This window comes from Bombina bombina, chromosome 7 (assembly GCF_027579735.1).
Source record: "Bombina bombina isolate aBomBom1 chromosome 7, aBomBom1.pri, whole genome shotgun sequence".
NCBI classification, from domain to species: Eukaryota; Metazoa; Chordata; class Amphibia; order Anura; family Bombinatoridae; genus Bombina; species Bombina bombina.
In genome coordinates, this window is record NC_069505.1 from 78,812,776 (window position 1) to 78,824,795 (window position 12,020).

The 12,020-nt window shown below is 36.4% G+C and overlaps 1 long non-coding RNA gene across 1 annotated transcript in view; it reads right to left on the reverse strand.

Moving 5' to 3' along the window:
* The window catches only part of LOC128635764 (uncharacterized), a 56,979-nt gene extending 46,353 nt beyond the window's left edge, over positions 1 to 10,626 (reverse strand). The window contains exons 1-2 of the long non-coding RNA XR_008398579.1: positions 10,597 to 10,626; positions 8,393 to 8,480 (exon numbers count right to left, since the gene is read on the reverse strand). This is a non-coding gene — a long non-coding RNA (uncharacterized LOC128635764). The remainder of the gene's footprint in view (positions 1 to 8,392; positions 8,481 to 10,596) is intronic.
* Between the last annotated feature and the right edge of the window lie 1,394 nt (positions 10,627 to 12,020).

A 12,020-nucleotide genomic window follows, 5' to 3' on the forward strand; every position in this document is an offset into this window, starting at 1 on the left:
CACACACACACACACACAGCACACACCGCACACTCTCATATAACACACACAACACACACTCATGCAGCACACACCACACACATTCTCATACAACACACACAAACACACCACACACACTCTTATACAACACACAGCACACACCACACACTCTCATCCAACACACACCCCACATACACTCTCATACAACACACACAACACACACACTCATGCAACACACACCACACACATTCTCATACAACACAATTTTTTTTTGTTAACAAAGGGTTTTATTTAGTTTTTTATGGCACCCATTTTTTTAACTTTTCATATCTTATATTTTGTCTTTAAATTACTGATAAAACTTTACCCCTTCCTGCCTGCATTTATTTGTTACATCGTAACAAAGTTCAGATATAAAAAAATAAGTAAAAAAATGAAATTGCATGTAAGATTGCATGGTTTTAATGATGCTAGGCATGCCCTCCAGCTGGCAATCTCAGTTAGGAAGCTGCAGAGGCTTCAGGACAGCAGAATGGCTAGGACGTTCCATGCCGTCCTAACGGCGTTAAAGCCCAGCGTGGTTAGGATGGCATGGAACGTCCTAACGGCGGTAAAGGGTTAAACATGGTGGGCCACCCAACAATCCTTCTCAGGCTACCTGTCCTGTTAAAAAAAAAAAAAATGCAAGTTAATAAGCACTCTAATTTCCCCAGACCACAAATTGTCTCACTGCACCAATATTATTGATAATGATGTAACCTCTCAAATTTTGTTGTTTAAACATTTGTCTGATGATGAAAAAGAGGTGCTTAACAACTACTATCCATTTTCTTTCTGAGGACTCTTAACCTTCACATAAACAAAAAAATTATAATAACAAATCTAATCCTATTAAGAAACGTTCTTGATGGTTTGGGTAAGAAAAGCAGGTGAGATAAATCCTCCATGGTCTTCGCAGTGGTTTACATCCTTGACTGTGGCTGAATATGTCAGTCATTGAATATCCAGGGCCATGGATAAGGAGGAAAAAGATAATTTAAGGCCAGACAAAACAGTACATACTTCTGAAATTGAAATTAAACCATTAATATAGGTTCAAATAAATCTATAAAATCTTGCCAAGTCACATTATTAGACACACTTGACCTCAGTTACAAAGGAGCAATCTTGGAAGAAAATGTGATTTATATTGTATGTGAATGACTTTAGTGCATCGTTTTTCACATAGGCCACACTCTAAGAAAGCATGCTTAAAGGGACATAATACTCATATGTTAAATCACTTGAAACTGATGCAGTATAACTGTTAAAAGCTGACAGGAAAATATCACCTGAGCATCTCTATGTAAAAAAGGAAGATATTTTACCTCACAATTTCATCAGATCACCAGAGTGAGTGCTGTGTAAACAGTTATACCTCAGCTGCTGCCCAGCTGCAGGTAAAAAATAATAAAATAATAATGAAGAAGAAGAAATGAACAGCAGCCAATCAGCATCAGCAGTGTTGAGGTCATGAACTCTTTTACTGTGATCTCATGAGATTTCACTTAACTCTCATGAGACTTCACAGTAAACTTCCTTAAATTGAATAGGGAAATACAATTAGTGTGCACGAAGCTCCTTCCTTACCTGTCCCGGGACAGACATACTGATTTGCTGCTTAATGTCCTTTGCGGTGGGGTATGAATACTTAGGAAATTTTAGGTAAAATATGTTCAGGTGATATTTTCTAGTCAGCTTTTTACAGCTATGCTGCATCACTTTCAAGTGTTTCAACATTTGGGTATCATGGCCCTTTAAAGCACATTGGTCCTACATTTATAGATCAAGCCTTCTCAAATTGGGCCAGCAAGGAAAGGTCTGCTTTGCAGGAAACATTTTATTTAAAGAAAAAATAGAGCTGTTGCAGTGCATTTTCCTCATTTAACATGGCTAAACACATCTTTAGAAATATGTTTTTTGACTATCAAATAAACTATTTTGACAAGGTCAGGAACTTTTATAGGACAATTTTCTGGCTGGTACAAGTTAAATAACAGGTACCAAATTTATAACTGACTTCAATCTCAGGTCAAATCAAAATTATATGTAACCCTTCACATTGTCCTCTGTTTTGTTTTATTTCCCTATGTGAGGCCATCCTTGGCAGCAGCTTGGTACAAGATCAAGGTTGGTAATTTTTTCCTCCCTATGTTTCTTTTTCACCAAATGCTATAGTAGGGAGACACATTTTTCAACAAATAAGAATATTATCATTACTTAAACACAAAGAGTGCTTTATGCAACCTCAGATCTTAAAATCGATTTTGTATCATACCGTATACAGGTTACATTTCCAAGCCCGACAATCTTCTCAAAGGCAAACCAAATTCAAAAAGACTTAAAGGGATATGATACCCAAATATTGAAACACTTGAAACTGATGCAGCATTGCTGTAAAGAGCTGACTAGAAAATATCACCTGAACATCTCTATGTAAAAAAGAAAGATATTTTACCTCAAAAATTCCTCAGTAGCCACATCCCATTGTAAAGGACTTCTAAGCAGCATATCAGTATGTATGTCCCGGGACAGCCGAAGGATTGAGCTTTCGTGCACACTCATCTTATTTCCCTATTCAGGGAAATGCATTCAATCTCAGGTCAAATCAAAATTATATGTAAGAATATTATCATTACTTAAACACAAAGAGTGCTTTATGCAACCTCAGATCTTAAAATCGATTTTGTATCATACCGTATACAGGTTACATTTCCAAGCCCGACAATCTTCTCAAAGGCAAACTAAATTCAAATAGATTTAAAGGGACATGATACCCAAATGTTGAAACACTTAATCGAGAATCATGATAGTACTAGGAGTTTTACTAACACTAGTAGGTGCACGTGTCTGAGCACATATGTGGTCTACCATTTGAAATGCAAGTGTAACTTGATTTACGTAGGAAGAACGAAGAGAAAAATCAAATATTGGTTCAGGGAACACCTTAATAACATTGAAAATGGCTTGGAAACCCATAGTGCCTCCCAACATTTTAAATTAGTTCATAATAAAGATCCCAAAGACATAGAAATTAAAATTATAGAGTGGATCTCGCCTAATGTTTGGGACACTAATAGGTTACTTAAGCTCCGAGAGACATACTGGATCAAAAAACTGGATTGTCTTCACTCTAAAGGGATGAATGTTGATCTAGACATCCAGGCATTTTTTTACATAACTCACGCTGTCGGGGCTTTATATGGTTAACACTGTATAATATAATGCCTTTTTGTTACTGTAGGCATGGTAGAATATAGGGGTGTAGGATTAGTATTTTTAGAATATTAGGAATCCAGATATGTCTCAAATGTCTCTATACAATATTTTTATCAATCTAAATTTCAAATATATTATTATTTTATATCATGTTAGAGTAACCCGCTCTTAAGGAGCTATGGGCAAACTGTAGCATATATGACTATTGTATACACTATATTTTTTCTTTTTATATAATTAATTTTTATAATGTGCTATTATGAAGGCAGTTTTAGAATGTGTTTTTATATTTTAAATTTTATTTATGTCAATTGTAAGAATATTTACTGCATTATTTATTATTCTTTTATATAGCCCTGTTTTGTTTTAAGGGTTAATGGTAATGAGCATCTCCCTCCCTGCCTTTAAAAGACAGGAAGGAAGTGCTTACAATCACTCTTGAAAAATTTCCAGTCTAGGAACAAAACCTACGACGAGTGAAACATTTTAGCAGGGTCCGGTGAGGCTACAGTAGTGCTAGTAATTTACAAGCAAAACGTGGGCTGAGGACCGTTATTTATAAGTGAGAGCCTGCCCCAGGGTCTTGTATCAAGTTCCAATACGAACATTGTATCTCAGCATAATTTCCAATGATAAAGTGGAACTCACAGCGTGTCACGTTAAACACTACCATTGGATGTTTGTACACACCTCCAATTGTAAGCCACTTGAAAAGATGGCAAAGTGTTTGAAGACATCCTGATTGGCTGAATTGGACACACACCCTGTTCAGCGACAAAACAGAGGACAATGTGAAGGGTTACATATAATTTTGGTTTGACCTGAGATTGAAGTCAGTTATAAATTTGGTACCTGTTATTTAACTTGTACCAGCCAGAAAATTATCCTATAAAAGTTCCTGGCCTTGTCAAAATAGTTTATTTGATAGTCATAAAACATATTTCTAAAGATGTGTTTAGCCATGTTAAATGAGGAAAATGCACTGTAACAGCTCTATTTTTTCTTTAAATAAAATGTTTCCTGCAATGCAGACCTTTCCTTGATGGCCCCATTTGAGAAGGCTTGATCTATAAATGTAGGACCAATGTGCTTTAAAGGACCATGATACCCAAATGTTGAAACACTTGAAAGTGATGCAGCATAGCTGTAAAAAGCTGACTAGAAAATATTATCTGAACATATTTTACCTAAAATTTCCTAAGTATTCACACCCCACCGCAAAGGACATTAAGCAGCAAATCAGTATGTCTGTCCCGGGACAGGTACTGAAGTGAGCTTCGTGCACACTAATTGTATTTCCCTATTCAGTTTAAGGAAATTTACTATGAAGTGTCATGAGAGTTAAGTGAAATCTCATGAGATCACAGTAAAAGAGTTCATGACCTCAACACTGCTGATGCTGATTTGCTGTTGTTCATTTCTTCATTATGATTATTTTTTTTTACCTGCAGCTGGGCAGCAGCTGAGGTATAACTGTTTACACAGCACTCACTCTGGTGATCTGAGGAAATTGTGAGGTAAAATATCTTCCTTTTTTACATAGATATGCTCAGGTGATATTTTCCTGTCAGCTTTTTACAGTTATACTGCATCAGTTTCAAGTGATTTAGCATATGAGTATTATATCCCTTTAAGCATTTTTGGAACATTTGGCTTTTCAAATTGAGATTGAATTGAGATTGTCTTGTGAGGTTAGAACTCAAAATGCTTATTTAACTGTCTAAATCCACAAAGAGTACAGAAAATGCTGATTTTTTTACTTGAAATTAATTAATAACAGGTTGCATGATTCTCAAAGAAGGGAATAAAAGCTTCAAATAAAATTATCCCTCTTAACCCATATGGCCTGGTTAAATCAAAACTTTGGATAAGCATTTAATCTGGAACATTAACAGATTAAATAAGAATTTCAAATATTAGCTAATAGAGTTATATGACAACCATAAATACATGAAGTATAAATAATCAATTCAGAGACTAGGCTGGCACAGAAAGGGTTAAATACCCTTTCCACCTTAACCAGTTTGTCACAGCAACTCCAGGCAAGCCTGTGACTTAGTTCAATGGGTGCAAGGGTTGACAAAAACTTTTTCACCTGTACTAGACCCAAAAAAATGACCATTTAATGCCACCCACACTAAACTATCTCTGCTGCTACCACTTTAAAATTATTATATGGAGAAATCCAGATTTACAGATTAAAAATCCCAAAATACAATTTAGCAAAAATCAATCACAGTAATATTACCAGTCTCTTCAGTAACATGATTCACATTTTAGACAGGGGCAAAAACTTAATAAAGGAACAATTATTATGAACAAAAAGAGTCACAATGCCTTTATATATAAAAAAAAGTTAACAAACACATCAAGCAACAGTTTTTTTAAATAAAAGAAAATACTTAGCACACAGAGAAAAAGTTAACTCTTTACAACCTAAAATCACGAGGTCTTCATGACAGCATCATATGCCAATTTGTTTGTCATGTATCTAGATCAACTTCTGATTACATAGTAAGCTAGCAGTGCACCCTGATATGGGTATTCAGTATCTTTAGCCTTTATATAGAATCTATAGGTGACAGTCCATATATACATGATGTAATACATATCTATTCTAAATATACTACTCTCATCTTGAAATTGTGATCCTTTATTTAAAAACAAATATGCTAAATCAAAGTAAACTTATTATTATTATTATTATATGTTATTAATAAAGTGCCAACAAATTCCACAGCACTGTCCATTGGGTGCAAATGATAAGAGTACAACGATCATACAATATGTGTAAGAGAAGACAAATACAGAAGGAACAGAGGGCTCTATTCCTGTGGAAACCTACAATCTAGAAAGGTAGGATGGTGGGAAACACAAGGTGAAGACTACAAGGGTGAGAATGATGTTAGCACAGAGTTAGATGAGGGCAATTATTTTGTAAGTGGAATTCCTTTGTTACTGAGTTTGTTGGTAGGCTTCCTTAAACAAAAATGTCTGTAGGGAGTGTTTAAAGGAGGACAGATTAGGGTAAAGTCGGAAAGCGTGTACTGGGTACACATCCCATGACCTTGCAACATGCTCAGCCCTGGCTGCTAATAGCACTCTCAGGAAGCTGTGCTGTCTCCATAGTCACATGCAGTTAACCCCACACAAGTCTGGGTGCAAGGCCCATAGGGAAAATTACAAAATAAATTAATACAACACACAGAGAAAGTCCAGCACTCGCTTACAAGCTCTCAGCTAAGATTAAAAGCAAAACTGGAAAAGTTAGTTACTGCATCTGGCCAAATGGGACAAGCCCAGGTACCACGTCAAGGTCTCTACTACAGCCATACAAATGCCAGCTCTCAATCAAACAAACTGGGAACAAGTCAGGGTTTACAGACTTATGTAATCACCCTAGACATATACAAAACATGGAAGGAGACTGCACTCTCAGACTGGACTGGGTACACATCCCATGACCTTGCAACATGCTCAGCCCTGGGTGCTAATAGCACTCTCAGGAAGCTGTGCTGTCTCCATAGTCACAGGCAGTTAACCCCAGACAAGTCTGGGTGCAAGGCCCATAGGGAAAATTACAAAATAAATTAATACAACACACAGAGAAAGTCCAGCACTCGCTTAAAAGCTCTTAGCTAAGATTAAAAGCAAAACTGGAAGTGTTAGTCTCTTCCAAAACCTGGGTTCCTAATACAGCCATACAAATGCCAGCTCTCAATCAAACAAACTGGGAACCAGTCAGGGTGACTTATGTAATCACCCTAGACATACAGTATATAAAACACAGAAGGGGGCTGCACTCTCAGACTGGACTGGGTACACATCCCATGACCCTGCAACATGCTCAGCCCTGGGTGCTCACTGGCACTCACAGGAAGCTGTGCTGTCCATAGAGTCACAGGCAGTTAACCCAATATGGGTCTGGGCGCAAGAACCATAGGAAAAATTACAAAACAAATTAATACAACACACAGAGGAAGTCCAGCACTCACTTACAAGCTCTTAACTAAGATTAAAAGCAAAAATGAAAGGGTTAGTTACCGCATTTGGCCAAATGGGACAAGCCCAGGTACCAAGTCAAGGTCCCTTCCAAAACCTGGGACCCTAAAACAGCCACAAAATGCAAGTTCTCAATCCAACAAACTGGGAACAAGGGAAGGGTGCAAAGGCTTATGTAATCACCCTAGACATAAACAAAACATGGAATGGGACTGCACTCTCAGACTGGACTGGGTACACATCCCATGACAGCTTCCAGTGAGCACCCAGGGCTGAGCATGTTGCAGGGTCATGGGATGTGTACCCAGTCCAGTCTGAGAGTGCAGTCCCCTTCCGTGTTTTGTACCAAGTCCGTGTTTTGTGTACCCAGTCCAGTCTGAGAGTGCAGTTCCCTTCCGTGTTTTGTAGATGTCTAGGGTGATTACATAAGCCTGTGCACCCTTCACTTGTTCCCAGTTTGTTGGATTGAGAGCTTGCATTGTACGACTGTTTTAGGGTCCAAGGTTTTGGAAGGGACCGTGACGTGATAACTGGGCTTGTCCCATTTGGCCAAATGCAGTAACTAACCCTTACATTTTTCCTTTTAATCTTAGCTGAGAGCTTGTAAGTGAGTGCTGGACTTTCTCTGTGTGTTGTATTAATTTGTTTTGCAATTTTTCCTATGGTTCTTGCACCCAGACCTGTCTGGGGCTAACTGCCGGTGACTCTGGGGACAGCACAGTTCCTGTGAGTGCCAGTGAGAACCGAGGGCTGAGCCTGTTGCAGGGTCATGGGATTTGTACCCAATCCAGTCTGAGAGTGCAGTCCCCTTCCTTGTTTTGTATATGTCTAGGGTGATTACATAAGCCTGTGCACCCTTCACTTGTTCCCAGTTTTTTGGATTGAGAGCTTGCATTGTGTGACTGTTTTAGGGTCCCAGGTTTTGGAAGGGACCTTGACGTGGTACCTGGGCTTGTCCCATTTGGCCAAATGTAGTAACTAACCCTTCCATTTTTGCTTTTAATCTTAGCTGAGTGCTTGTAAGTGAGTGCTGGACTTTCTCAGTGTGTTTTATATATATATATATATATATATATATATATAAACATACAAAATATTGTGTGTGTGTGTATGTATACAAAATATTGGATAGCTTATATACCTAAAACATTACCAGATAAAGATGGTAGAATGCAGAGGCAAATCCAAATGACAAATTTCCTTGTATATCCCTGTTTATCCATGTGATCAAAGGCAGTGTCCTGTATAAAATTATAAAAATGATTATACTTTTAAAAAAAGTTACTTAATTAATTAATTAAAACATTTTTGGTCTGAAACTAGACATTTAAAAATATCAAGAAATGTTAAAGGGATTAACAAAAACTTAAATCTAGTAAACTTTCTGGAAAACATTAACCAAAAGTAAACATGTGAAATTATTGATAAACTTCAAATTCTTAGGCCGTGTTTACATTATTGCCAATAATTGGCAGTTGTACATCGCTAATAATTTTGGCCCTCAAAATCCTGCATTGTCTACCATTTTACACCTAGTTTGGATACTTATGCATTGCATTTTATTAGTTTCCGAAAAACTTGCATTTCAGGATTGCAAGATTTCTCTTAAAAGGACAGTCAACACCGGAATTGTTGTTGTTTAAGAAGATAGATAATCCCTTTATTACCCATTCCCCAGTTTTGCATAACCAACACAGTTATAATAATACACATTTTACCTCTGTAATTACTTTGTTCTAAAGCCTCTACAGACTGCCCCCTTATTTCAGTTCATTCGACAGACTTGCATTTTAGCCAATCAGTGCTCACTCCTCTGTAAATTCACGTGTGTTAGCTCAATGTTATCTATGTGAAACACATGAACTAATGCCCTCTAGTGGTGAAAAAGTGTCAAAATGCTTTCAGATTAGAGGCGGCCTTCAAGGTCTAAGAAATTAGCACATGAACCTCCTAGGTTTAGATTTCAACTAAGAATGCCAAAAGAACAAAACAACATTGATGATAAAAGTAAATTGGAAAGTTGTTTAAAATTACATGCCCTATTTGAATCATGAAAGTTTTTCTTTGGACTTTCCCTTTAACAATTGCATTGTCATGATCTGAAGTTAAAGGGACATGAAACCCACATTTTTTCTTTCATGATTTAGTGAGAGCATGCAATTTTAAACAACTTTCTAATTTACTTCTTTTATCTAATTTGCTTCATTCTCTTGATATTCTTTGCGGAGTAGCATATCTAGATATGCTCAATAGCTGCTGATTGGTAGAAGCACATAGATGCCTCATGTGATTGGCTAACCTATGTGCATTTCTATTTCTTCAACAAAGATTATCTAAAGAATGAAGCAAATTAGATAATAGAAGTAACTTGGAAAGTTATTTAAAATTGTATTCTCTACCTGAATCATGAAAGACATTTTTGGGGTTTAGTGTCCCTTTAAAGTTTTGCTATTCTGTCTTATTGTTTCCAACTACAATCAAACAAAACGTATTCTGTACAGTGAGAGTGAGTTTAGCAATTCCTGTTCTGTACAGTACATTTTTGAAAATGCAGGAAAAATAAAGAGTAATAAACTTTGTTTTAAAAGAATATGGTATATCTGTTTGACAGGAAAGTGCTTAAAGGTGTATTTATGTGTGTGTATGTGCACACATACTGTATATACACATATATACAGACACACATGCAAATATACATTAATATATATTGAACCCTTCTCTGTCAAACACCTTGTCATTTACTATATCCCTTTAAAACACTTTTTTTTATATATTTATTTCAGTAATACTAATAATCTCTTTAAATACCTAAATATGCTTTCAATAAAGGATGCCAAGAAGAGTATATTTAATAATAGACGTAAATGATAAAGTTCTATCTTTTAATTTTTGCTTTAAAAGGATTCTTTATATTTAGGCAGCTATGCACAGATGCATATCCCCAGCAACCCGAAGAAGCTACTTGCCAAAAAAAGTTTCAATTTTAGATCTTTTTTTCTCTATATTTTGAGTTAGGGAAACAAACGGTATGATAATGATAATGTAAACAATAGTTACAATAATGTTACATTTACTATTTTTTATTCTATTTAATTGGTGTGTTTCAGTTTAAAAAAATCAGATGGATAATTAAATATTTGTGTTTTATTTAAAACAAGAAATATGACTGTGACTATCATTTATTGCTTAAAACAAATGCCCTGAAACATTTATCCAGCTTGGTCTGTGCTGGTAGGGAAGAGAGGGTGGTGTCAGCCAGTAAAAAGCAACTTATGACCCAATGCTGTGCCCCAACCCTTAGTTTGCAGAACCCTCTAGTACTTCTATATAAGCCACAGATATTACACACACATTTACCTTTACAAATCCAGCACAAGCCAATACAGGGGGTTTGTTCAAAGATTACAGCAGCCCTTCATTTTACTTTGTGTATGGTGAGTTCTAAAAATCTGTTTCACTTTCACTTTATAGCTTCCTAGTTTACCTGTGCAAAGTTTTTAGCATAAATACAAAATGCATATCTACTTATAAATGGGAAACAAAGGAAAAACTCAATGTAAAACAGCAAAGCAGGATGCAGTACATTAGTGATATATATATATATATATATATATATATATATATATATATATATATATATATGTATATATATATATATATATATATATATATATATATATATATATATGTATATATATATATATATATATATATATATATATATATATATATATATAGGGAGTGCAGAATTATTAGGCAAGTTGTATTTTTGAGGATTAATTTTATTATTGAACAACAACCATGTTCTCAATTAACCCAAAAAACTCATTAATATCAAAGCTGAATAGTTTTGGAAGTAGTTTTTAGTTTGTTTTTAGTTTTAGCTATTTTAGGGGGATATCTGTGTGTGCAGGTGACTATTACTGTGCATAATTATTAGGCAACTTAACAAAAAACAAATAAATACCCATTTCAATTATTTATTTTTACCAGTGAAACCAATATAACATCTCAACATTCACAAATATACATTTCTGACATTCAAAAACAAAACAAAAACAAATCAGTGACCAATATAGCCACCTTTCTTTGCAAGGACACTCAAAAGCCTGCCATCCATGGATTCTGTCAGTGTTTTGATCTGTTCACCATCAACATTGCGTGCAGCAGCAACCACAGCCTCCCAGACACTGTTCAGAGAGGTGTACTGTTTTCCCTCCTTGTAAATCTCACATTTGATGATGGACCACAGGTTCTCAATGGGGTTCAGATCAGGTGAACAAGGAGGCCATGTCATAAGATTTTCTTCTTTTATACCCTTTCTTGCCAGTCACGCTGTGGAGTACTTGGACGCGTGTGATGGAGCATTGTCCTGCATGAAAATCATGTTTTTCTTGAAGGATGCAGACTTCTTCCTGTACCACTGCTTGAAGAAGGTGTCTTCCAGAAACTGGCAGTAGGACTGGGAGTTGAGCTTGACTCCATCCTCAACCCGAAAAGGCCCCACAAGCTCATCTTTGATGATACCAGCCCAAACCAGTACTCCACCTCCACCTTGCTGGCGTCTGAGTCGGACTGGAGCTCTCTGCCCTTTACCAATCCAGCCACGGGCCCATCCATCTGGCCCATCAAGACTCACTCTCATTTCATCAGTCCATAAAACCTTAGAAAAATCAGTCTTGAGATATTTCTTGGCCCAGTCTTGACGTTTCAGCTTGTGTGACTTGTTCAGTGGTGGTCGTCTTTCAGCCTTTCTTACCTTGGCCATGTCTCTGAGTATT